Source organism: Rhinopithecus bieti, unplaced genomic scaffold (genome assembly GCF_001698545.2).
Source record: "Rhinopithecus bieti isolate Rb0 unplaced genomic scaffold, ASM169854v2 scaffold_2432, whole genome shotgun sequence".
In the NCBI taxonomy this organism is placed as follows: domain Eukaryota; kingdom Metazoa; phylum Chordata; class Mammalia; order Primates; family Cercopithecidae; genus Rhinopithecus; species Rhinopithecus bieti.
The window spans coordinates 2,571,748-2,597,803 of record NW_016804136.1 but is presented as its reverse complement, the minus strand read 5'-3'; the positions used below and the strand labels follow the sequence as shown (position 1 = coordinate 2,597,803).

Genomic DNA, 26,056 nt, shown 5'->3' with positions numbered 1-26,056 from the left:
TTCTCTTCAGTGAGATGTGAGTGCTGAATACTTAAATTTAGTGTCATCTTACGGAAGCTATATATTTTAGCAAGATGTTAAAGAATGGAATTTTTCCTTGACTTCTTTATGAACTTGAAACACATTCAACTAATCTATGCACACACACCTTTAAGACTGGACAGAAGCCGGTAGAGGAGGCAGTAGTACATGTTTGGGAGTGAATGCCAGCTTCTGGTTCAATACTTTTTCCGTTCAGCTTCTGGTTCAATACTTTTTTTCCCTTTCTCTTTGTTCTTAGGAGAGACGGAAACTGGGTGTTTGTATTTGCTCCATTTCCTTCTCTGATTCCGAAGACTGGGACTCTTATTCATAGTAACATGTTTTGCATTGGTATCCCAGGTGTTACATGACATTGGATATAGAAGTCCATTGTAACTAAAACTCATTCTTATGTTCAGCAAACATTTGTGTGTCTACTAGGTGTGTCCTCTTCACAGTGGCCTGCATGGGAGCTGAATTCTTTCTTATACTGGGTTTGGATTCTCAGCATTACCTTCCCCAAAGAGCAAACATTGGTTTTAAAAGCAGTAATGGCCTTCTAGGAGTTTACAAGCTGTTTATATCAAGGTAAAGGAGTGCAGTTAAATCTACCATGGAGCTCTGTCACCCCAAGCAGTTTGAATTTCTGAAAGCAACAAGTGACCATGACACTAGGGTGGTTGGAGATGAGTATTTTATTTAAATGCTTTGGGATAATGTTGCTTATGATACCAGTGAAACATCTGAGTTTCCATATTACCTAGAATTTTAGTGATAGATACGCATTCTAAGGCATAAGATAGTTTTATGTCCCCCTCTCTTATTTTTCTCTCTACCTAAAGGTCTCCTTGAGATTGTCTTGCTGGATATGCAACAGTGCTAACACAGTGCCCAACACTACAGATACCACTACTGCCTGTTTATCTTCTCCGTCAGCAATAGCAGCGGCTTACCACTTACTGAACGTCTACTCTGTGTCACGTACTTTACACGCATTATCTCATTTAATCCTCATAGCAGACCCTGTGAGGTAGGTGGTCCTGTCCTTGTTTTACAGAGAAGGAAACCAAAGCTGAGCAAGATCAGTCATCTTTCCACGTAACTAGTGCTAAATCCAGCAGTCAGAGCTAGGTTTTCTTAGTTCCAAAGCCTGTGCTTTCTCTTGGGTGTTGTCTCTTCTTGGTATTTGGTAAATATTTGCTGAATTGATGCACACTTTGGATGCTTGACAGGCATTTTGCATACCTCCTAAGTCTATGTGAGATGAGATGGTTATAAGTCTCTAAGGCATTGAGTGGGACTCTTTGACCGTACCCATGTTTTGTTGCATGAATATATGAAGGCAGAGACCACCTATATCATCTCCTGTTGCCATTCAGAAGTACGCCCTGTCCTGTTGTGATCAGCGTTTCACAAAGTGCTCTCAGTGTCTAAGGCAAACTGGCACATTCTCTATGAAAAGGACAATCATTGTTCTTGGTCAGGTGGCCAGTTGGCCCTGTTGATTTTGGAGCGTAGTGTTAATAAAGGTTGGTCTCTTCAGATGAGAACCAGTTGACTTGGCTTTATAAAGAACTGCTGTCACAGGCAGGTCAGAGATATGTGTGTGGATCTGTAACTACCGATCAGAAATCAATCAGCAATCATTTACTGAGCATTTGCTATGCGCCTGGCACTACACTAGGAGTGGAGCTTTGAAAGATTTTTTAAAAATACATGAGATATAGGCTAGGTACAGTGGCTTATATCTGTAATCCCAGCACTTTGGGAGACCAAGGTGGATGGATCATTTAAGCCTAGGAGTCTGAGACCAGCCTGGGCAACATGGCAAAACCCTATCTCTACAAAAAATACAAAAATTAGCCAGGCGTAGTGGCGCACACCTGTAGTCCAGCTACCTGGGAGGCTAAAGTGGGAAAATCACCTGAGCCCGGGAAGTCAGGGCTGCAGTAAGCTATGATTGTGCCACGTCACTCCAGTCTGGGTGACAGAGTAAAACTCTGTCTCAAAAAAAAAACAAAAAACAAACAAACAAAAAGTATGAGATGTAGTCTCTCAAAGGGCTATACCTAATTGGTACACATATGACTCATGGAGAGAGGAAAAGATAAAAACAGGAACCCTGTTTGTGTGGGGGTTTTTTTTCCACCATTTTATACCCAGCAACTAACTTGGTGCCTTGCTCATCATAGGAAGTTAGTAGGTAAATACTTTCTGAATGAATGAGAATGCAGAGACAAGTGCGTAGTAGCTTTTCTGATGGCTTTGTAGAAAGGTTGGATTTGAGCTGAACAGTCAGGTATAAATAGAATTCAAGGAAGAGGAGAAGAGTGGGAAGGTGATTCAAAGTGCAGGAAAAGGTTTCAAGGGTAATTTGGAAACATAAGTGTGCATAATGTGTCCCAGGAGTAGAAAAGACCACTTTTGCTAGGACAGAGATATGGCTAGAACCATGGAATATCGTGAATGTTGGAAGAAGACATTAAGATTTTATTCTGTAGTCTCCTGAGTTTCTTTTATTTATTTATTTAGAGACAGGATCTCAGTCTGTTGCCTAAACTGGAGTTCAATGGTGTGATCATAGCTTACTAAACTTCAAACTCCTGGGCTCAAGCAATATTCCCACTTCAGTCTCGACTAGCTAAGACTACAGATGCTCACTACCATGCCTGACTAATTTTTGTTTTATTTTTGTAGAGACGGAATTTTGCTATGTTTCCCAAGCTGGTCTCAAACTCCTGGACTCAAGCAGTCTTCCCACCTCACCTTCTAAAGTGTTAGATTACAGGCATGAGCCACCACACCTGGCCACCTCCTGCATTTCTGATCAGCAGAGAAAGATTATCAAAACACATGGCCATAAATGGAATGGATTGATGTGTATGGGAGGCCAGTTAAGAGCTTATAGATATGTTTGGGTGTTGGGTAATAAGAGCCTGAACTAGGATATTGGTTGAGGAAGCTGAAAAAAAGAGGCAGATGGGAGAAATATTGTGCAGAGAGAAGAAACATGACTTGTTGAGTTAGTGGCTAGATACTGAAGCCTGGCAATGGTAAGAGGAATAATCAGAGATCATTCAGTGATCCTGTGTTAGTCTGTTTTTGCATTGCTATGAAAGAACACCTGAGGATGGAAAAGAGGTTTAATTGGCTCACGGTTCTGCAGGCCATACAGGAAGTGTGGTGCTAGCATCTGCTTGGCTTCTGGTGAGGCTTCAGGAAGCTTCCAATGATGGCGGAACGTGAAGAAGAGCAGGCATGTCATATGGCAAGAACATGAGCAAGAGTGAGAAGTGAGAGGTCCCAGACTGTCTTAAACAACCAGATCTTTCATAAACCATATGAGAACTCATTCTTCACTAAGGGGATGGCACCAAGCCATTCATGAGGGATCCACCTCCATGATCTAGTACCTCTTACCAGGTTCCACCTCCAGCAATGGGGATCACATTTCAGCATGAAATTTGGAGGGGCCATCATCCAAACCATGCCATTCTGTCTCTGCCCCTGCCGCCCCCAAATCTCATGTCCTTCTCACATTGCAAAATACAATCATCTCTTCCCAATAGTCTCCCAAAAACTTGTTCCAGCATCAACTCAAAGTCCAAAATCTCATCTGAGACTCACAGCCGATTTCCTTCTGCCTATGAACCTGTAAAATATAAAACAAGTTATTTACTTCCAAGATACAATGGTGGTACGATACTAGGTAAACATTCCCATTCCAAAAGGGAGAAATTGGTAATGGAAAGGGTAATAGACCCCATGCAAGTCTGAAACCCAGTAGAGCAGGCATTAAATCTAAAAGCTCCAAACCTCCAACGTAATCCTTGACTCCACTTCCCATATCTAGATTTGAAAGATGGGCTCCCAAGGCCTTGGGCAGCCCTGCCCCCTGGCTTCCCTGAGCACAGCCCACATGGCTGCTGTCTTAGGTTGGAGTTGTGTACCTGTAGCTTTTCCTTGCTGAGGGTGTAAGCTGCCAGTGGCTCTACCATTCTTAGGTCTGGAGGGTTGTGGCCCCCTTCCCACAGCTCCACTAGGCAGTGCCCTGGTGGGGACTCTATGTGGGGGCTCCAACTCCCACAGTTCCCTTAGACACTGCCCTAGTAGGGTTTCTCTGTGGGGGCTCTGCCCCTGTAGCAAGCTTTCCTATATATCCTCTGAAAGCTACGCAGAGGATGCCAAGCCTCATTCACTCTTGTAGTCTGTGTGCCTGTAAGCTTAACACCATGTGGAAACTACCAAGGTTTATGGTGTCTTGCACTCTCCAAAGCAGCCCAAGCTATACCCGGGGCCCTGTGAACCCTGGCTGGAACTGGAGCAGCGGAGATGGGGGTTACAGTCTCCTGAAGTGGTGCAGGGCGTTGGTGCCCCAGGCCTGGCCCACTAAACCATTCTTTCCTTCTTAGGCCTCTGGGCCTGTGATGGGAGGGGTAACCTGGAAGATGTCTGAAATGGCTTTGAGGCTTTTTTCCCCCATTGTCTTGGATGTTGACACTTGGCTCCCTTTTAGTCATGCTAATCTCTGTAGCAAGTGGTTGCTCCACAGCCTACTTGGATTCTTTCTCAACCATAGGGCCTGGCTGTGAATTTTCTAAACTTTTACACTGTGCTTCCCTTTTAAATGTAAGTTCCACTTTAAGTCATTTCTTTGTTCCCAATTCTGATTGTAGTTTGTTAGAAGCAGCCAGGCCACATCTTGAATGCTTTGCTGCTTAGAAATTTCTTCCACTAGATACCCTAAGTGTCATTATTCTTAAGTTCAAATTTCCACGTATCCCTAGGACATGAACACAGTGCAGCTCAGTTCTTTTCTAAGGTGTAATGCAGGTGACTTTTACACCAGTTTCCATTAACTTCCTCTTTTCCACCTGAGACCTCATCAGCTTGGACTTCACTGTCCATATCTGTATCGGCATTTTAGTCAAAACCGCTTAACCAGTCTTTAAAAAGTTCCAAACTCTCCCTCATCTTCCTGTCTTCTTCTGAGCCTCCAAACTCTTCCCATCCTCTGCCCATTACCCAGATCCACAGCCACTTCCACATCTTTTGGTATTTTTATAGCAGTGCCCCACTCCTCAGTACTAACTTTCTGTTAGTCGGTTTTTGCATTGCTATAAAGGCATACCAGAGCCTGGGTAATTTATAAAGAAATGAGGTTTAAGTGGCCCACAGTTCTACAGTCTGTACAGAAATTGTGGTGCTTGCTTCTGCTTGGCTGCTGGTGAGGCCCGTGGAAGCTTCTAGTCATGGCAGAAGGTGAGAGGAAGCAGGCATGTCACATGGCAAGAATGGGAGCAAGAGAGAAGGGGGAGGTCCCATACTCTTTATTTTATTTGTTTTTTGAGACAGGGTCTTGCTCTGTCACCCAGGCTAGAGTGCAATGGCACGATCTCAGCTCACTGCAACGTCTGCCTCCCGGGCTCAAGCAATTCTCCTGCCTCTACCTCCCAAGTAGCTGGGACTACAGCCACGCACAACACCCAGCTAATTTTTGTATTTTTTGTGTAGAGATGGGATTTCAACATGTTGCCCAGGGTGGTCTCGAACTCCTGAGCTCAAGTGATCCATCAATCTCAGCCTCCCAAAGTGCTGAGATTACAGGTGTCAGCCACCGCGCCTGGCATCAGACTCTTTTAAACAACCAGATCTCGCGTGCACTAACTGAGTGAGAACTCACTTATCACCAAGGGGATGGTGCCAAGCAATTCGTGAGGGATCCACCCCCATGATCCAATACCTTCCACCAGGCCCCACCTCCAACACTGAGAATCACATTTCAACATGAGCTTTGGAAGGGACACACATCCAAGCCATATCAGATCCTGAAATGGGGATCTTGGGAGAAGGATGCTGCTATTGTTTTATTAAATGGAAGTGGAAATCAGAAGGGGGAGGTGGGTTTGAGGAGATTTTAAATTTGAAATACTGGGACATCAAGAGGAAATGTCTACTTAGCCACAGGAAGTGATGGCTGTGGCCTGCTGGTGTCTTTGGATTGCGCAGTTGCCTTATCTTCGTCTGACACAGTCCAGACTCGGCCGCTCCAGGTATGACTTGTTTTGAGAATTGATAAATAATATTTCACAAGGGATATGTGAGTTGATTTTTTTCCCTAGATATTGTACATCATCTTTTCTGCATCTTTCCCTGTAATGTTGGTTGGATGTAATGTTACATCCCAAGATGTAAAGAAAGACCACATGCTTTGAGGTAATTGGTGAGAAACGAGAAGCAGAAGACACAGACTCGGAGGGGCTGAGTAGAAGGGGCGGAGGGTTTCCTTACAGACAGAGAGCACCCCACTCTGCAAGTACAGTTCCCAGGAGTTATATCACCTCCAACACCAGAGAAAGCAGTGGAGGCCACAATTGTGCGTGTTTCTACAGGTGAATGCTTGGTATTGGAAAGGCAATTCCGACATGCACAGGGGTTGGTTTTATGAGAATCCTTTGAGAAGCACAGCGTAAATGGAAAGATTGGAACTTCATCTCACACAAGGTCTTTGATTCTTTAACAATATTAACTAATTAAAATGTATCTTGTAAGGCTTAGATTTGTCTCCCCTACTACCACCCTCAGCCCCCTGCATTCTCCCTGTTGTGAATGAAAACATAGTAAATAATTTATATGTCTTACTTCTCCCTCTTACTTGTTTTTAAAAAAGTTTAAAATTGGGCTGGGTATGGTGGCTCATGCCTGTAATCCCAGAATTTTGGGAGGCCGAGGTGGGAGGATCACTTGAGGTCAGGAGTTTGAGACCAGCCTGGCCAACATGGTGAAACCCCATCTCTACCCAAAATACAAAAATTAGCTGGGCGTGGTGGCACACACCTGTAATCCCAGCTACTTGGGAGGCTGAGACAGGAGGAATTGCTTGAACCTGGGAGGTGAAGGTTGCAGTGAGTCAAGATTGTGCCACTGCACTCCAGCCTGTGTGACAGAGGGAGACACTGTCTCAAAACAAACAAAAAAGTTTAAAATTATGCTCTTACTACCTTTAGGCCCTGGGGAATGTGTGTAAAGTATACCCAGATTGTATTTAGTTTCATTGGCATTTAATTTTCCCATTAAAACAAAAGTGGAGGGAAATGTTTCAGCTGCATTGGAGTACCAAAGGGAATGGTTTTATGGACCACCTGCTAGCTAATATTACAGTGTGAAGAAATGAAGAGAAATGCTTTTTAATTAATTTAAATGTTTTTTTCTCTGATTAAGAAAGTCTGTCCACAAGTTTATTAGGTAATAATTCCTCTAGCTTTATCATCCAATGCTTCTATTCCTGCACATGGCTTAGTGATGGAGTGTAGGGGTTGTAAATGCATATGTCATTTTGCTGGATCCTAAATAGACGTAACATGTGCGAGAGAGGAAAGACTCCAAGGAGTTAAGGAAATTATTGTCCACCTATGCCATGAAACCCTTTGTAGCCACTAAAATTAATGTTGTAGAAGAATATATAAAGACTTGTACAATATACTAAGTGAAAAAGATTGCAGAAGAGTAATAAACAGTATGGTCCCATTTTCATAAATACCTACACAACTAATAGCATTCATCAGATTATTATTATTATTATTATTATTATTATTATTATTATTATTTTGAGATGGAGTCTCACTCGTCGCCCAGGCTGGAATGCAGTGGCACGATCTCGGCTCACTGCAAGCTCCGTCTCCTGGATTCATGCCATTCTCCTGCCTCAGCCTCCTGAGTAGCTGGGACTACAGGCACGTGCCACCATGCCCAGCTAATTTTTGTATTTTTAGTAGAGACAAGGTTTTACCATGTTGGCCAGGATGGTCTTATCTCTTGACCTTGTGGTCCGCCCAGCTTGGCCTCCAAAGTGCTGAGATTACAGGCGTGAACCACTGTGCCTGGCCTCTTCATCAGATTATGTTTCTTTTCTCTTTTCTTTTCTTTTCTATTCTTTTTTCTGTTTTTTTGAGATGGTGTTTCCCGCTTGTTGCCCAGGCTAGAGTGTAATGGCATGATCTCTGCTCACCAAAACCTTCGGCTCCCGGGTTCAAGCGATTCTTCTGCCTCAGCCTCCTGAGTACCTGGGATTACAGGCATGTGCCACCATGCCCGGCTAATTTTTGTAATTTTAGTAGAGATGGGGTTTCACCATGCTGGTCAGGCTGGTCTCGAACTCCTGACTTCAGGTGATCTGCCTGCCTCAGCCTCCCAAAGTGGTGCGATAACAGGCGTGAGCCAACACACCCGACCCCTTCATCAGATTATTAACAGTGGTTATCATTGGGTGGTAGAATCACTAATATCTTAATTTTCTAATTTCTATATGTATGATTTTACAGTGTTATTTAAAGGAAGCAATTTTTTGGCCAGAGGCAGTGGCACAATCTCCACTCAGTGCAGCCTCTGCCTCCCGGGTTCAAGCAGTTCTCGTGCCTTGGCCTCCCTAGTAGCTGGGACTAGAAGCGCACCCCATCATGCCCGGCTAATACATTTTTAATAGAGATGAGGTTTCACTACGTTGGCCATGCTGTTGTGGAACTCCTGGCTTCAGGTGATTTGCCTGCATCGGCCTCCCAAAATGCTGGGATTACAGGCGTGAGCCACCATGCCAGACCAGGAAGCTATTGTTTTAAAAGAAGAGAATGTGCATGGACATAAATTTCAGAGGAAACACATGTGTTCAAGTGGCGTGACAGTTTGCTTATCTTTGGCTGAATTATGATAGCTGGCACCTATCCTGGTTCTGAAAGACTGTTTTTTGAACAGTGATGAAACAATTCAGTATGCCTGGGTGACTTGAGTAAAAGTACAGAGGTGAAGGGGCTATGACAGTATATGAGGGAGGTCTGGATTGGAACAAAGACAGGGATACAGGAAGACAAATAAATCTCAGAGGATTGCACGTGATCTTTTCCCAGGAGAAGCCTTTCTGTCTTGTCTTGAGATCTTGTTGAGAAATCTTGGGTAGGTAGAAGTTTGTGGACGAAGAGTTCCTGGATTACAAGTGATCTACGTAGAGAATTGTAGAAGTCCTTAGCAGGGACCAGGCATGATAGCCTTGATATTTACTGAGTTTTCTATGAATTCTGGTTAACAGCTTTAGATACTCAGGTGTGTCTTATTCTAGAATTTGTACCTCTAGGGGATGGGACAAGTGTTATTCCAGGCGAGATGGTTCCTAGGCTAGGGGAGTTTCTCTCCTTTCTTTGGAAGGTGTCAAAGTCTAGAGAAGTTTATAATCTATACTTTAAAGATCAACAGATAATAAATTCCCAGTGTCAAGGCAAAATGGGGCATTTCCTGAAGGATCCTTTCACAACACGGCTTTCCAGTGTCGTGGAGGGGATGTTCCCCACAGTAAGGTAAGCATCCTCTGACCTTTATTCACACCACATGATAGATAAGCTAGGACAGTGATTCTTAGCATTGCCCTCTCACTGTCAATGGGGACCTTGTTAGAAATGCAAATTCTGAGGCCCCACCCCAGATTCACTGGGACTTCTGATGTGTGCTAAAGTTCAAAACAACCGAGCTAGGAGATAGCCCTTACCTATGAAGAGTTTCCATTCTCGCGGTAAGTCCGCATGGGTGATAAATGCTCAGATATCATTGTGTTTTTGGTGTATTCTTAATTTTTATTAAAGATGTATGTTTGCCTGATTTTTCTCAGGCACAGGCTCATTTCTTTCTGGGCCAACCTAATTCATGCTCTTGGCTTGCTGTCAAGGATGTTTTTTAACACACTGCAACTTTGTTAATTGAAATAGTGCCTTTCAATGAGAGATCATATCCTGGCTAATTCCAAGTCTGATTGCAGGTCCTATTTTACTTTTTACACCGGGTAGTAAAAAGTTTTTTCCCAAAATTACCCAGCGGAAGAAGTTATGTCCATAAAAGAGAAGCTTATGTTAGTGCTGCTGCACCTAGGATGAAGTGTCATGGGAGTTACCAGAGAGATTCAGGGATAGATTTGGGAATAGACAGACACAGTATGAGGACTAGAGGCCAGTTCCTTTTCAGAAGAGCAATTAGCCCATTCATGAATTGTTTATACTTCTTGTATCAACCCTAATTGCTTGTTTGAACTATGGACTTCAGCATTCATTATAATCGTTACTGTCTAATCAACAATTGATTGTGTATTTTAATTCCTCTAAGTGAGTTGAATCTTGAAGTGATGACCCCAACTTCTCAGTTTTTTTTCTGCCTCCTGACATTTATTTTTAAGGCCAGGAGTCTGATAAATAAACTAGTAGACAATTATCCTTTACAACACAGCCTTGACATGTATATGTGTAGGTTGAATTACTGTTCTCAGTAAAATCAAGCCAGAAAAGAGAGACTTTTTTTTTTTTTAAAGACGGAGTCTCGCTTTTTCACCTAGGCTAGAGTGCAATGGCGCGATCTCAGCTCACTGCAACCTCCGCCTCCTGGGTTCTAGCAATTCTCCTGCCTCAGCCTCCCAAGTAGCTGGGATTACAGGCATGTGCCAGCACACCTGGCTGGTTTTTATATTTTTAGTAGAGATGGGATTTCACCATGTTGGCCAGGCTGGTCTTGAACTCCTGACCTCAAGTGATCAGCCTGCCTCGGCCTCCCAAAGTGCTGGGATTACAGGTGTGAGCCACCGCGCCTGGCCAAGAAGTTCTTAGATTACTAAATTTAAGTAAAGTAATTTTTACTTTAAAATAATTTTAATGGCTGATAAGGGGACCTTGCAGAATTTGAGGTTATCAATGGCATTGGAGTTCTTTGTGTCTGGAACTTGGGGAACAGGTTTTGCAAAATGAGACTTACCAGGCTGACTTTTGAATGCTGTGGGGACAGCCAGATTTTCTGGGGCAGGGTTGCCACCGTGCAGGCTGTTTGGGTAGGGTGAGATGGCAGTTGGTGCATTCTAAATCAAGAGTTGGAGAATTCAGTCCATAATGATTGTTACATATTATGCCTTAGCAGTTCCTACTGCTGGTCTAGAATTTGCTGGTTGGGAATTTTTAGAAGTACATTCTAAAACTTGGAGGAGAACTTCTATGTAACCCATCACTGGGGGGAAGGAAAATTGATGTTTGCAAAGGTTGCTGTTTGACTTCCCACAATAGGAATAGCAGCAGGCTTTGTGGCATATTTTTCTGTTTTCCATTTGCTACTTCTGGTATTAAGGCACAGTAGTACTTGTTCACTGACACACTGAGTGCAGGCAGGCAGTATATCAAATACTTAGCAGTGTATCCATTATGTAATCCCCCGGTTCCTTCCTGTACCTCTTTGCTCCTGTGAGGGTAGTCTAAATGGGAGCCCTTCAAAAAGTGATAGGAGGCTGGGTGCGGTGGCTTGCGCCAGTAATCCCAGCACTTTGAGAGGCTGAGAAGGGTGGATCACGAGGTCAGGAGATCGAGACTATCCTGGTTAACATGGTGAAACCCCGTCTCTACTAAAAATACAAAAAAACTAGCCGGGCGTGGTGGCATGAGCCTGTAGTCCCAGCTACTTGGGAGGCTGAGGCAGGAGAATCGCTTGAACCTGGGAGTTGGAGGTTGTAGTGAGCCAAGATGGCGCCACTGCACTCCAGCCTGGGCGACAGAGGGAGACTGTCTCAAAATAAAATAAAATAGAATAAAATAAAATAAATTAATTAAAATAAAATAAAAGTAATAGGAAGGCACCTTTGATCACCATGTTTGGGACACTCTCAGTCTACTAAAGAAACCAAACTAGTCATTGTTCATATATATATGGACAATATATATGGACTATATTTTATTTATTTATTTATTTATTTATTTATTTATTTATGAGATGGACTCTCGCTCTGTCGCCCAGGCTGGAGTGCAATGGTGTGATCTTAGCTCACTGCAACCTCCACCTCCTAGGTTCAAGTGATTCTTGTGCCTCAGCCTCTCAAGTAGCTGGGATTACAGGCAGGTGCCACCATGCCTGGCTAATTTTTGTATTTTTAATAGAGATGGGGTTTCACCATGTTGGTCAGGCTTGTCTCGAAGTTCTGACCTCAGGTTATCCACCTGCCTTGGCCTCTCAAAGTGTAGGGATTACAGGTATGAGTGACTGCACCCAGTCTATATTTTTCAAAACCCGCAACAACAGACCATCTAGACCCTAAATACCAAAGACTTCCAAGTCCAGGGTTGGTGACAGTACCATAACATAAGGATAGTGAGAAAAAGTGATAAATCGTAGTGTTACCAGTTTTCAGAGCTTTAAAATATGTTAACGTCTTAAAAATCTAAATTTCTTCATAGCAGTAAAAGGGTAGCTATTTATAAATTGTTAAGTTAGAAGCTGTAAGTGGATAATTAATTTAGGAAGAACAAAGATCCTAGAAAGTTAAAACAGTAATTCCATTGATATGTAGATGGATAATTATCTTCAGCTCCTAGTGACTTGGAAATTGTTCGTTTTGGAGTTTTCCAGGTCTCTGAGTTATTTTTCTGTTTTGCCTGGTTTTTGCCTTTGTTTGTTTTGATTTTGCCTCTTGTCCAATCACACTTCCAGAGGAAGGCAGGCCAGGAATGAAAAAGAGCCCACACTCAAAATTTAGCATGGCCACATTTGCATACCTAGATCTTTACAGACCTACTTTTACAACTTTGCTTAAAGCAGCAAAGAGATCCTTTTCTGGTCCTGCTTCCAAACATAAAAGCATTTTCTCTTCTGCCATATAATAGTTCAGATAACTTCTACAGGAATCCCTAACTCAAGAATCTACCATTTGAATGGAAGTTTAATAAAAGTTATATGTCAGGTGCGATGGCTCACGCCTGTAATCCCAGCACTGTGGGAGGCCGAGGCGGGTGGATCACGAGGTCAGGAGATGGAGACCATCCTGGCTAACACGGTGAAACCCCGTCTCTACTAAAATACCAAAATTAGCTGGGCGTGATGGCGGGTACCTGTAGTCCCAGCTACTCGGGAGGCTGAGGCAGGAGAATGGCGTGAACGCGCGAGGTGGAGCTTGCCGTGAGCCGAGATCATGCCACTGCACTCCAGCCTGGGCGACAGAGTGAGACTCCATCTCGAAAAAAAATAAAGTTATAAATAGGTATCTTGGTTGCATAATCTGATATATGTTTCCTGTTGGTTTTATCCCCGCTTTTGCTCCACCCCCATATATTATCTTCCTCATAAAGGTACACAAAGCTTTTAAGTTAAATGGTGTCTCATACCTGTTAGTGAGAGCTGGCTTTTTTGATCCAGAGGTGAGAGACATTCAGGTTGGACCCATGTTCCAGTGATAGAAAGGCCAGTCCTTCTGAATTAGGATGGTGGCCTCCACAGTTTTGCTCACAGGAAAATAATCATTAAGTAGATCAATCTCTGCTTTTACTGGGAGAACATGGAGTTGCTCATGTGAATTGCCCTGGCACTGGGAACCCCTGCCCTTGAGAATGCTGCTGTTTGGAACCAGCTGCTTTTATGTGCATGGTTGCTATGAGCAGTCAGGTGGTGTCTTGGCTTTAGTGGCGCTGGGACATCGCTTCCTATCACTTTGATTACCCTCTGCCCACTCAGGGTGCCCCCAAGTCAAATTTGTCAAGCCAGGTAGACTGTGTAACAGGTTTATTTTTTTAAATCAGGGATTAGAATTGAATTTGTATATACGTGTTGGGGGGATTTTCCAGTAAACAGTAACTAAACATTTTTGTTTATTTTCAGTAGCTTTTGGAATTACTATCTCTGGGGTCCTTATAATAGGGTAGATTCTCTTAAGTCTGGGCTGGTTTACTTGTGGTTTTTTCTGAAGAAAAGTTGTCTTCCCAAACCTAGGTTCTTGGCTACTTCAGTTAGCAAGGAGTGTGAAAAAGTGGATATGACCTTGCCAAAAAGAAAACTTTCAGACCACCCACCAAACCAGAGGAGGTTAGGACTTTTTTTTTTTTTTTTTCCTCCTTATGTACAAGCTCCCCACAGCTCATGATTTTTATTTCCACCCAGTGGCATTCACAATACGAAATGGTGCGAGTGATATTTCAACCTGTTGGGCAGCAGCTACGCTGTGCACTGTGACCAGAGCTGTTTGTTTGGCCAGCTACTGCAGCCATTCATTGCAGCAGCCAGTGTTTTGTTTGTGAGTGTCTTCTCTATGGTTTCCTGCTTCAGTGAATAGAAGTGGGAGTTGTGGGGGCTGAGGGAAGAGGACAGACAGAAGACGGTTGGACTCATTTCCTGAATCATCTTAGGCATTCTTGCTGTCTCTTGGTTCCATCTTGGCTGGGCAGCATTTCCCACTGGTTTGTCAGACCAACTTTCCCAGCCGCCTCTGGGGGTGGGAAGGAAAACCACACCTTGCTCTGTGTCAGCCAGTTAACAGGCAGAGTTTTGTGCAGTAAATATTTATAAAACCTCTCTACTAACCTCGAACCCTGCAACTCTGTACTTTTGAAAAGTTTATTCTCTTTCCCTGGCCTCCCAAGTAACTATTTGGGCCCAACAGTACACCTCACATGGACAGCACTGGTGCCCCTTCATCTGCAGGCCAGGTACCAGAGAAGCTTATGCTTCCTGATCTTAACCTTGAACTTGGTCGACCGTTCCCCTATTTAGGGTGGCAGAGAGTTCATGGGAAAGGGTCAGGGGTGGATTGTATTTCACAGTTTTTCCCTTTAATCTGTCAAGTTAAATCCTTGTGATCAGAGGAAGTGCAAAGCAGCACGTGGAGGGGAATGAAGCCTCCAAGCTCAGGGAGCCATGGCTCCTCCTGGCTCTGCCGGACACCAGCAGCAAGCGCATCCCTTCACGCGAGGTTACTTTCTGTGAAATAGAAATAAAGGCCCTCTGGTCGTTTTGGAAATAAATTAGAAACAACCTAAACATCGAATAGTTGGGAATTGGTTAAATAAACTAGGCTTATCTTTTATTAAGCAGTGTTGAATTTTTAATGCTGTATGAAAACGTGATATGCTGAGTTTAAGAAAAAGATACAAAATATGGAAAATATGATTCCAATTTTTTCTCTTTTTTTTTTTGAAACAGAGTCTCACTCTGTCTTCCTGGCTGGAGTGCAGTGGCGCAGGCTCGGCTCACTGCAACCTCCACTTCCAGGGTTCAAGCTGTTCTTGTGCCTCAGCCTCCCAAATAGCTGAGATTACAGGCGCCGGCCACCATTCCCAGCTAATTTTTGTATTTTTTCGTAGAGAAGGGGTTTTGCCATGTTGGCCAGGCTAGTCTCAAACTCCTGGCCTCAAGCAATCCACCTACCTTGGCCTCCTAAAGTACTGGGATTATAGGCGTGAGCCACGGCGCCCGGCCGTTAATTCCAATTTTATAAAAACTAAGAAAGGAAGGTGTCAAGTTAATAGTAGTTTCCTCTGATGGGATTATGGGAGATTTTAAACCTCCTTTTCTGATTTTCTACAATGAACATTTATGCCTTTTCGTTTTTTTTGCAGACTACATCATACACAAAAGTACATAAAACACGTATATACAGTTTAATGAGTGAGTATAAAGTGAATGCCCATGTAGCTACTACCCAGATCAATCACATAAAAGCAGCATTACTTTTTATCATTGGAATACTAACAATAAAATTTTATTGAAAATACTTTCCCTGAGTTCCTCACTTGGCTATGGTGGGAATAAAATAAGACTGTATAGGAAAGTGCTTTATTTTTTCAAACCTGAAAATGTCCATCAAACATTAGAAGTTATCTCTTGCCTCTCAGGTGCCAAAGATGACAGGTGCCCATAAGCAGTAAGTCATTGCCAGAGTCTGGGGCTGCTTGTGTCATACAGAGATTTGCACTAAAAAATGTATCAATTGTGCAACTTGCACTATCTGCAGTTTTTTCTCCCAGGAAACCCTTTAGGCGTAGACTTAGACACTGGGAGAACTGCTAGGACTGATTGGGTGTTAAGAACCTATTTCCTACATTTTGTGTTGATGACCTTTGGTTTTCTGTGATCCCTGGATTGTTGTGTGTGGTGGAAGGAGGTTGTGTTGATTCGTTGATTTCACCAAAGCCAGAATTCCAAGCAGGAGTTTTTGTGTGCTTGTTATTGAATTATCTAGTCTTTTACCTCGTGATTTGAGGTTTGGTTCAAAAGCGGCAATGGATTGATCATAATTTAATAATTTTATCTGATACTATTACTAAAGTCAGCTATTTAATTTGTTGGACCCAGTGCAGAATGAAAATGTGGGGTCCCTTGTTCAAAAAACAGAAAAAGTGTCATTAAATAATTAAAATGTAGGGCAGGCGTGGTGGCTCACGCCTGTAATCCCAGCACTTTGGGAGGCCAAGGCAGGAGGATCACCTGAGGTCAGGAGTTTGAGACCAGCCTGGCCGATATGACGAAACCCCGTTTCTACTAAAAATAAAAAAATTAGCCAGGTGTGGTGGCACGCACCTGTAATCCCAGGTACTCTAGAGGCTGAAACAGGAGAATCACTTGAACCTGAGAGATGGAGGTTGCAGCAGGCTGAGATTGTGTCACTGCACTCCAGCCTGGGCAACAGAGCAAGACTCTGTCTCAAAAAATAAACAAATAAACAAAAATAAAAAAATTAAAATATAAAGTTTTTCCCTTTCTTCCACGGTTTCTCTCCTGACTTATCATGGTGTGTTTTATTTGCTACTTAAAGTCACTCTGAGTAACAAAAAATGTAATTATTCGTATCAATTTTATTGTTTGCCTTTATATTGTGCAATACAGTTTGTTCGTTTGTTTATTTATTTATTAAGATGAAGTCTCACTCTGTCGTCCAGGCTGGAGTGCAGTGGCACAATCTTGGCTCACTGCAACCTCCACCTCCCAGATTCAAGCGATTCTTCTGTCTCAGCCTCACGCATAGCTGAGGCTACAGGTGCACACCACCATGCTTGGCTAATTTTTGTAGTTTTAGTAGAGACGGGGTTTCACCATATTGGCCAGGCTGGTCTCGAACACCTAATCTTGTCATCTGCCCATCTCAGCCTCCCAAAGTGCTGGGATTACAGGCATGAGCCACTGCGCCTGGTTGCAATGCAGTTTAAAATGCAAATATGAGAACATGTAGCTTGTTATCACTGAAATCACACAATTCATGTTTTGTACTTCACACATTGTTCTAACCAAAATTGTGGAAATGCTGCATTAAACTAACTCAGCTGTTTTTGTTTCACTTTTATTTTTATTTTTTTTGAGATGAGATCTCGCTGTCATCCAGGCTGGAGTATAGTGGGGTGATCATAGCTCACTGTAACCTCAAACTCCTGGGCTTGAGTGATCCTCCCACCTCAGCCTCCCAAATAGCTGGGATTACAGGTGTGCACCACTACGCTCGACCAATATGTTTTTTTGAAATGGAGTCTCACTCTGTCGTCCAGGCTGGAGTGCAGTGGCGCAATCTCGGCTCACTGCAACCTCCACCTCCTGGATTCAAGCAGTTCTCCTGCCTCAGCCTCTCAAGTAGCTGGGATTACGGGCACCCGCCACCATGCCTGGCTAATTTTTTTGTATTGTTAGTAGAGATGGGGTTTCACCATGTTGGCCTGGCTGGTTTTGAACTGCTGACCTCAAGTAATCCACTTGCCTTGGCCTCCCAAAGTGCTAGGATTACAGGCATGATCCACTGTGCCTGGCCAGCTAATTTTTTTTTTTTTTTAAAGAGATGGGATCTCACTTTGTTGCCCAGACTGTTCTCAAACTTATTTCACTTTTTAAAAAAATTTATTATTTATTATTTCACTTCTTAATATATGCACATTTTACCAACATTCTCCACCTTCAGCTTACTAATGAATAATGGAAATGTGGAAAACTAATGGAAAAGAAACTTATGGATTGTCTCTTGTTTTCCTTCTGTGACATACATCATCATTTTTAGTGTAAGTTGTTGGCTAACATGAAGAAGTAACATGAATAAGAGGGGTTGTTCATGTTTCTCAGAGTGCCATTGCCTTCTTTCTATATTCAAGACAAATTCTAGTTCAGTAGAAAGTGTGGCCTCTTGGGTTGTACCCGCACATATTCAATCATAGACATAACATGCTTACCTCATGCTTGCTCTGCGTCTTGCCGAACTCCCATACATGGCGGGTCTACCAAAATCCCGTACTCGTTGGTCGTCAAATGAGCTTTGTGCAAATAGGGCAACAAAGAATGGCAACACGCATATTGCATGTGTCTCCTCTGCTCACACACATACTCCATCGTTCCATTGGACTTCACTTACAACACACAGGTTCAAAGACAAATTATTAATTTCTGCATGGTGAAAACAACATTAAACCAAATGTGGGGCCCATCTGAGCACAGGGCCCTGTGTGACATGGGTGGGTGCATGTCACACCCATGAAGCCAGCCCTGACTGTTGTAATTTTTGTAATGACAATGGCCAGTTACTGTTGTCATCCTTTCCATGGCTTTTTGTTCTGGGTTGAGTTCTCCTTAACTGTAATCCCATGGGACCTGGAATTTTTCTCTGTTCAGAGTGAATTCCAGGTTTTTGACAATGACAAATAGCAGTTATTCATGGGACAGGGCACCACTCACCATTGATACCCATTCATTATTTTATCTTGTGTTTATTGGTCAAATTAGCCCATGGATCCTGAATAGGAAAGAAATGAATCTGAAGGGTCAGCTTTGAGATTTAGGAAGTTCAATAAAAATCAAAATTGACAACCAGTAGCTTCAAAATTGTACCTCTGCTTGCAGCAAGGTATTCTGCATATGATTCTGTTGGGTTTATAAAATTATCAGTAGGCTGGTAAGAGGTTTGAAAATCAATAACTCACTGAACTTACCTCTGAGAGGATTTTTATATGCTGTTGGAGTATTTTACCCCTGTGCCTTTGATAGAACAATTTTTCAAGAAGAAAATAGCAGCCAGGCATGGTGGCTCACACCTGTAATCCCAACACTTTAGGAGGCCCAGGCGGGTGGATCACGAGGTCAGGAGATTGAGACCATCCTGGCTAACATGGTTAAACCCTGTCTCTACTAAAAATACAAAATTAGCCGGGCATGGTAGCATGTGCCTGTAATCCCAACTACTCGGGAGGCTGAGGCAGGAGAATTGCTTGAACCCGGGAGGCGGAAGTTGCAGTGAGCCGAGATCGCACCACTGCACTCCAGCCTTCGCGACAGAGTGAGACTCCATCTCAAAATAAATAAAGAAATAAAATAAAAAAAGAAGAAAATATGCAAACATTTCCTCAACTTGCAGCTACTCTTGACAGTCCTTTGAGTGAGTATAGACCACAAAGCTAGGTGATTAAGAGCATAAATCCAGATTAGGCAGACTCAAGCTTACATCCTGACTCTAACCTTTACTAGGTGTATGGCTATGAGTAAGACACCTATGGTTCTGAGCTTGGTTTCCTCACCTGTGAAGAAGCAATGGTAAGAGTAGCTAGCTCAAAGGATTACTCTTGATAACATTAAGAAATAGGTTAGTTTGACCTTTGACATAGAGTAGGTATTCAATCAGTTTTAACTGTTATGATTATTAGCATAACACAGAAAAAAAAGACTTCAAATGACTACTTCTAAGGTTGGGAGGTGAGTAAATCTGATACTGTTGGCTAGTTCTGTTGGAAACTCAGCAGGTAGACGTTTAATATGAAGGAGAAAATAGTACTGGTCTGTATTAGACTGTAAATGTTTTGAGAATGGGAAACTGTTATTGTTTTCAGTGTCCTCAGCCCAGCACAATGCTTGGCACATAGTAGATGCTATTGATTAAATGATAAATGAATGGTTTAGTGTGTTATTCTTCACCTTGTGTGATATGTATCTTTCTAAATATGCAAACATATTTATTTCTCATGCCAGTCCAATTGTGTGGACATACATGGTTTTGTGTAAAGATCCCCTTTGCTTTTCAACAATTGAGAAGGAAATAAAAAAGCCAGGTATGGTGGCTCACACCTTTAATCCCAGCAGTTTGGGAGGCCGAGGCAGGTGAATTGCTTGAGCCCAGGAGTTAGAGACTAGCCTGGCCAACATGGCACAACCCCGTTCTGTACTAAAAATTAGACAGGTGTGGTGGTGTACGCCTATAATACCAGCTACTCAGGAGGCTGAGGTGGGAGAATCACCTGAACCTGGAAAGTCGAGCCTGCAGTGAGGTGTGTTTGTGCCACTGCCCTCCAGCCTGGGCAATGGGAGTGAGACCTTGTCTCGGGGGAGGGGGATGTGGGGCGAAAGAAAAAAAGGACGAAATTTGATGGTATATTTATTTTTAATAAAGATGGAGATAAATGGTAATTTTAAATAACATAGGCTGACCTGTGAGTCCTAAGCACAGTGGCAGATAGGCCTGGAGCCTCCGCTGGGATCTGGGTTGCATTGCCGGGCTATACAGAAAGTGAAGCTTTGTGTGGCTGGGTATCTGGACTCCTGGTCATACCCTTCCCTTAGAGCTCCCTGGCTAGAGAATCTGTCCTCATCACAGGACAGCATCAGAGTGTCTGCTCCTGGCCAAACTCAGTTGCATTCCGGCAGGTGGTAGTGATTCCTAGGGAGCCAAGAGAAAGCCAGGCTGTCATTTAGAGTCAAGGGAACATCTATTTGCCTTTTACAAAATGGTTTAGGAAGACATCTGAGCCATAGGGCACAATTTGAAGGACTTAGTTTAAAAGAAAATAATTGGGCCGGGCGCAGTGGCTCAAGCCTGTAATCCCAGCACTTTGGGAGGCCGAGACGGGCGAATCACGAGGTCAGGAGATCAAGACCATGCTGGCTAACATGGTGAAACCCCGTCTCTACTAAAATACAAAAAACTAGCTGGGCGACCTGGCGGGCGCCTGTAGTCCCAGCTACTCGGGAGGCTGAGGCAGGAGAATGGCGTGAACCCGGGAGGCGGAGCTTGCAGTGAGCTGAGATCCGGCCACTGCACTCCAGCCTGGGTGACAGAGCGAGACTCCGTCTCAAAAAAAAAAAAAGAAAAGAAAATAATTGACAAAGTAATTGGAAAGCTATCTTTTTACAATTTATAAAGAGGCCCCTTTGTATGTGTTTTTCTGCCAAGTCTGTTTAAATGCCCTGCAATTTAAACACACTGAGGATTAGAGACCAGGAGTGATGTTTGGGCTTTGAAAATCCCAGAACAGATTAGAGGCTTGTAACCTAACACAGTTGCAATGGCCATTTTGTTTTGTTTTAAGTCCACTGTTGTAATCCCTATTCCACAAGAGTATATTTTTCAGAATGCTGCTAAATCCCAGACGTGGATATTTATATATGCTACCAAATGATATGTGGAAACACATAAAAGAGCAGCTTTTAGGAATATTTTTATTATTTGAAAATGGATCTGATGCCATTAATAATTTCTTATGCTATTTTTTTAAACTGGGTTTTGTGACTTCTGTAGCTCCAATTGATTTAATTTTGTAGGATTGGAAAGGAAAGTTATTCATCTTAATTTATAGATATTCCCACTTTACCTGAGAAAGTAAGTATTTAAGGCTCTTTAAGGATTAAATCCTCTTCAAGCTTGACAATCTAAGTTTTAAAGTTTGTATTTAGCAAAATTCTTGTTTAATACTTGTTTTTTTAAAACAGCATTCTCTTTGAAGGAAGCAGCAGTGATCTTGTGCCCTTTGTTGGATGAAGTACCAGGAATATTTTCTGATTGCTTTCTCCAGGGACAGAAATGCAACTGTAAATGATAGAGATTAAAACAATAAAACCGCCCAGTGAGGCTTAGCCCTCAATTGCTAAACCTTTGTATAATAAAACATTTTCTGAGAGAGGATGGTAGTGGTTGCAAAGACCAACAACCGGTTCCTCTGCCTCGCTTCATCTCTTTTGTTCTCCCTTCTCTGGTTAAGACTTGCTTATCCTTCAAAACCCAGCTCGGATATCACCACCTCCCTGTAGCCCTTCCTGACTCCCCTAGGCTGTTCCTGCTTCCCTCTTCTGTGTTGCTTTTGCACTTTTCGGTACTTCTCAAGGAAGGAGCTCTGCCCACAGTGTTCTATAATTAGTTCTGTAATTATTAGTGTTTATCTTTTACACTAGATTATGAGCCCTTTAAAGGCAGGATCTGGGACTATTTCATCTTTGTGGTTTAACCCCCAGTTTTATTGCCTGGAAAATAATAGGCACTCAGTTAATGTCTTTTGAAGGACTGCAGATTCTGTTGAATACTTATTACCACAAGGCAACATCAAAATAGATACCAAGTGGGGATACTTAATCTTGGTAGAAATGAATTTATTTTAGATTTTTTCATGCCTTTATGATTTCTAAAAGCAATTCATTAGATTTGGAATAAAGATGATATCCAATGTTGGCAATGGCCTGGTAAGAGACACTGTTAAACATTGGCAGTGAGGGTAGAAATTGGCACACTCTTTCTGGGAAACTATTTGGAAATTTGAGGCCTAAATATGGTCACACCCTTTGACCTAGTAATTCTGTTTCTCAGAATCTACTCTAAAGAAATAATAAGAAATCACCACAATGCTATAAAGCGTAATCCAAGAGACAGTAGGAACAGCTTCCTGATATGTGATCCAAACCAAGTACCGAGTGTCTAAGAACTGATAACTTCTCTAGGTCTTTGTTTCATGTTCTCCCACATTGTCTAGCCTGTCTTCTTGTGTAGAGTAGAAGTTAAGTAAATACTTGCAGTAAATGAATAAATAATTCTTTAAAGTTGAAACGTAAAGCACTAAATGCATAGAATAATGTAACCGTTACTCCGAATGCCACTATCAGATTTAACAACAGTTATTTGACATACTTGTTTCCAATTCTATTTTTTGTTTATATTTTTAATATTATGCAAATACTATATGCACACATTCTTTGGGCACATTTACTTTATAATCTGCAAAGTGATTTTATATTTTATACTCTATTTTGATCAAGTCAAAAAAGGTGTTACTCCCATGTTATAAAAGGGAAAACTGAGGCTTGGAACAGATCCAGGACTAGAACTACTACTTTTGACTCCCAGTCCAATATTTTTTCACAGTAGGAGTCTTTGGAGAACTCTTAGGAAACAAGGAGCACCTAGAGTGTTTATTAAGGGAGGGTGTGCATCAGCTCCAGAAAGATGTTGACAGATTGGAAGGAATTTAAAGAGGAGCCAACACTGCTGGAAGGAAGGACATAGGAGAGATGAAAGGAATTTAATATGTATAGCTTGGCCAACGGCTGATTAAAGGGGATATGATAACAGTCCCTAGGAATGTGAAGGATGTAAACATCATGGAAAGAGAAAATGTATTTAGAATCAATCAAAGCAGTATGTAAAAAGAAATACAAGTTAATGCTAAACATCACGAAAAGCCATTTTCGTGGTGACACTTGGTTAGCTTGTAAATTAGAGTCCCAGGACAAGTATCAAAAGCCCTTCTAAGACATTTAGGACTAAGCCATTCTGCCTAGATTTGAGGAGGACTATTCCATTTCTAATTTTGATGGCTGAGATCATGTCCCTTCCTAGCATAGATTTGCCACCCAGTACTGATGGCACAGTTTTGCGTGTCAGGGTCAAATGGAAAACTCTTGTTACAATCTGTGGAAGCCAAATTCAGACGTGTCCCTAACATCATGCAGTCCGACATTGCAGAGACAGCCCGTGAGGCCTAACTTGAAACCCTAAGAGTTGAGCTCATTAACTCTGCCATCAGATGACTGATTCCCCACCTGCATGGTGTCCCCTGCTGGGAATTTCAGGTTGTGAGCAAGACACAGAGATGTTCTCTTATTGTATGATTCACAGCCACGTTGGGTAAGCAAGTGGGCCTGTTTCGGTGGAGGAAATGTCATCCCCAAGACGTTGCCATCATGGGTAGGGAATGATCATGTACATATTGTGTGTGTGTGAAGCCATGTCCCCAAGAGGGGCAGCCGGACCCATGGCAGTGTCAAAATCTGAGGTCAAAGCTGTAAAAAGTATTCACCTTGGATTGAGATGTGGCCATGGAATTATCTCTACCCGATAGGAGTTAAGCAACAGAGATGTCCTTCAAACTATGTCAGAATTTAGAGGGCGGTCTTAAAAGGAGGAGCGTGGTGTTTGGAATCAAAGGGTTTGTTGGGGCCCTTGGAAGGAGCTGGAAGGCACTCATACCCTGTGAAAGAGTGGCCCACCCCACCTCCGGGTCCCCATGACCGAGGCCCAGTATCCTCTTAGACCTAGAGGTGCCAAGGCCGCTTCAGCCAGGTGCAGGAGCCGCTAACCTTAAGGATCTGATGGATTTGACCCAACAAACTGGACTGAAAAGGTGATCTGGGGGACCCGTTGGGGCCTGTGACACTACCACTAAGAAAAAATTCTGAGAGGTAGGGTGGATTCCTTCAGGTTTGCCTTACTGGAGTGGTCCAGCTTTCTGTGAGATCAGAGCTGAGCTAGGACTTGAGATAACAAAGTGTATGCATATAGTTTATAAACTAATCTTTTTTTTTTTTTTGAGACAGAGTCTCATTCTGTCACCAGGATGGAGTGCAGTGGCGCAATCTCGGCTCACTGCAACCTTTGCCTCCTGGGTTCAAGCGATTCTCCTGCCTCAGCCTCCCGAGTAGCTGGGATTACAGGCACGTGCCACCACGCCCAGCTAATTTTTGTATTTTTAGTAGAGATGGGGTTTCATCATATTGGTCAGGATGGTCTCGATCTCTTGACCTTGTGATCCGCCCACCTTGGCCTCCCAAAGTGCTGGGATTACAGGCATGAGCCACCGCGCCTGGCCATAAACTAATCTTTTTTCCCTGTTTTCTGTGGTCTTTTCCTTTGGTGTCACTATCCCACCCCCCATTCATTCACTCATTCAACAAACTTAATGAGCTCCACTTCTGTGGCCAGTTAGGAGTCCATGCTGTTAAGGATATGAATTAAGATCATGGTGATGGAAATGAAAAGGTCTATTTTTAGAAATACTTAAGAGTTATGGATGCAGGATTAGGGGATGCTATTTAGTGGCAGAGCTGTAACTACAACCTGGGTCTTCAGGTTCCTGGGGTCACGAGACTTCCCCTCTGCTGTGTAAAGCTTACTATCTCCTCCCGGAGGAACTCTGTAATTTAGCTTTTCTTTCTTGACCAAGGACTTGGCATGAGACTGACCAAACAGTGTCATAAAAGCAACGATATGAGAACTTTGTTCTTAGCTATTTATATTTATGCTCTAAATCCTTTAAGATAGACATAATTGCTATGCACATAGATTAAGGGATGTAAGGCCAGGCCCAGTGGCTCATGCCTGTAATCCCAGCACTTTGGGAGGCCGATGCAGGTGGATCACCTGAAGCCAGGAGTTCAAGACACAGTGAAACCCCATCTCTACTAAAAATATAAAAATTAGGTGGGCGTGGTAGCTCATGCCTGTAGTCCCACCTACTCGGGAGGCTGAGGGACGAGAATCATTTAAAACCGGGAGGTGGAGGTTGTAGTGAGCCGAATTCATACCACTGCACTCCAGCCTGGGTGACAGAGCGAGACTTGGTCTCAAAAAGAAAAAAAAAAAGGGATTTAAATGTATTTTCAAGCATTCATATCGTCATAAATTGTAATTCTCCGATATAATGCACATAAAATTAATATATTTTCTGTAGTCTCTAACATTAATAATCTCATTTGCCTTTTAGAGTAAGGGCTGCCTTTTGTAGCTTGAGCAAGCGCTTATGTGTGCTTTCATGTTACAATGCTGTCTTCACTATTACAGTGTGAGGGAACTGCTGCTCTTATCTCCACTCTGCAAAGGGGAGATTGAGGCACATTGGAGTTGAGTAATTGGCCAAGGTCACATGGTAAGTGGCAAAACCTAGATTTGAACCCAGGCAGTCCGGCATCCAACTCCAAATCCTTGACCTCTATATTCTAGTGTTTCTGACAGGAGGAGGATTTTGGAGTTAGATTTTAGCCTGAGTCTTATAAGATCTATCCAAAGAAAGTTGAGCTTACAATTAATTTCCCTGTTGTAAGCAACACTTACAGTTATTCTTGTCCATGTTACTGCTGCCTTAAATACTGTAGACAAGTGTCAGCATACTTCTCACTTCATTGGAAACTGATAAAGATATTTGCAAGGTGCTAACACACACTTGTTAAAAACCAGCTTTCGCTGATTTTTTTTTTTTTTTTTTTTTTTTTT

At 42.7% G+C, this 26,056-nt stretch overlaps 1 protein-coding gene across 1 annotated transcript in view; it reads left to right on the top strand.

Annotated features, from left to right (window-relative positions):
• The first annotated feature begins 1,036 nt into the window (after positions 1-1,036).
• IGF2BP2 (insulin like growth factor 2 mRNA binding protein 2) overlaps positions 1,037-26,056 on the top strand; it is a 116,638-nt gene continuing 91,618 nt past the window's right edge. Inside the window, exon 1 of the mRNA XM_017866423.1 lies at positions 1,037-1,051. The gene's annotated coding sequence lies outside the window, so the exon portion shown is untranslated. The remainder of the gene's footprint in view (positions 1,052-26,056) is intronic.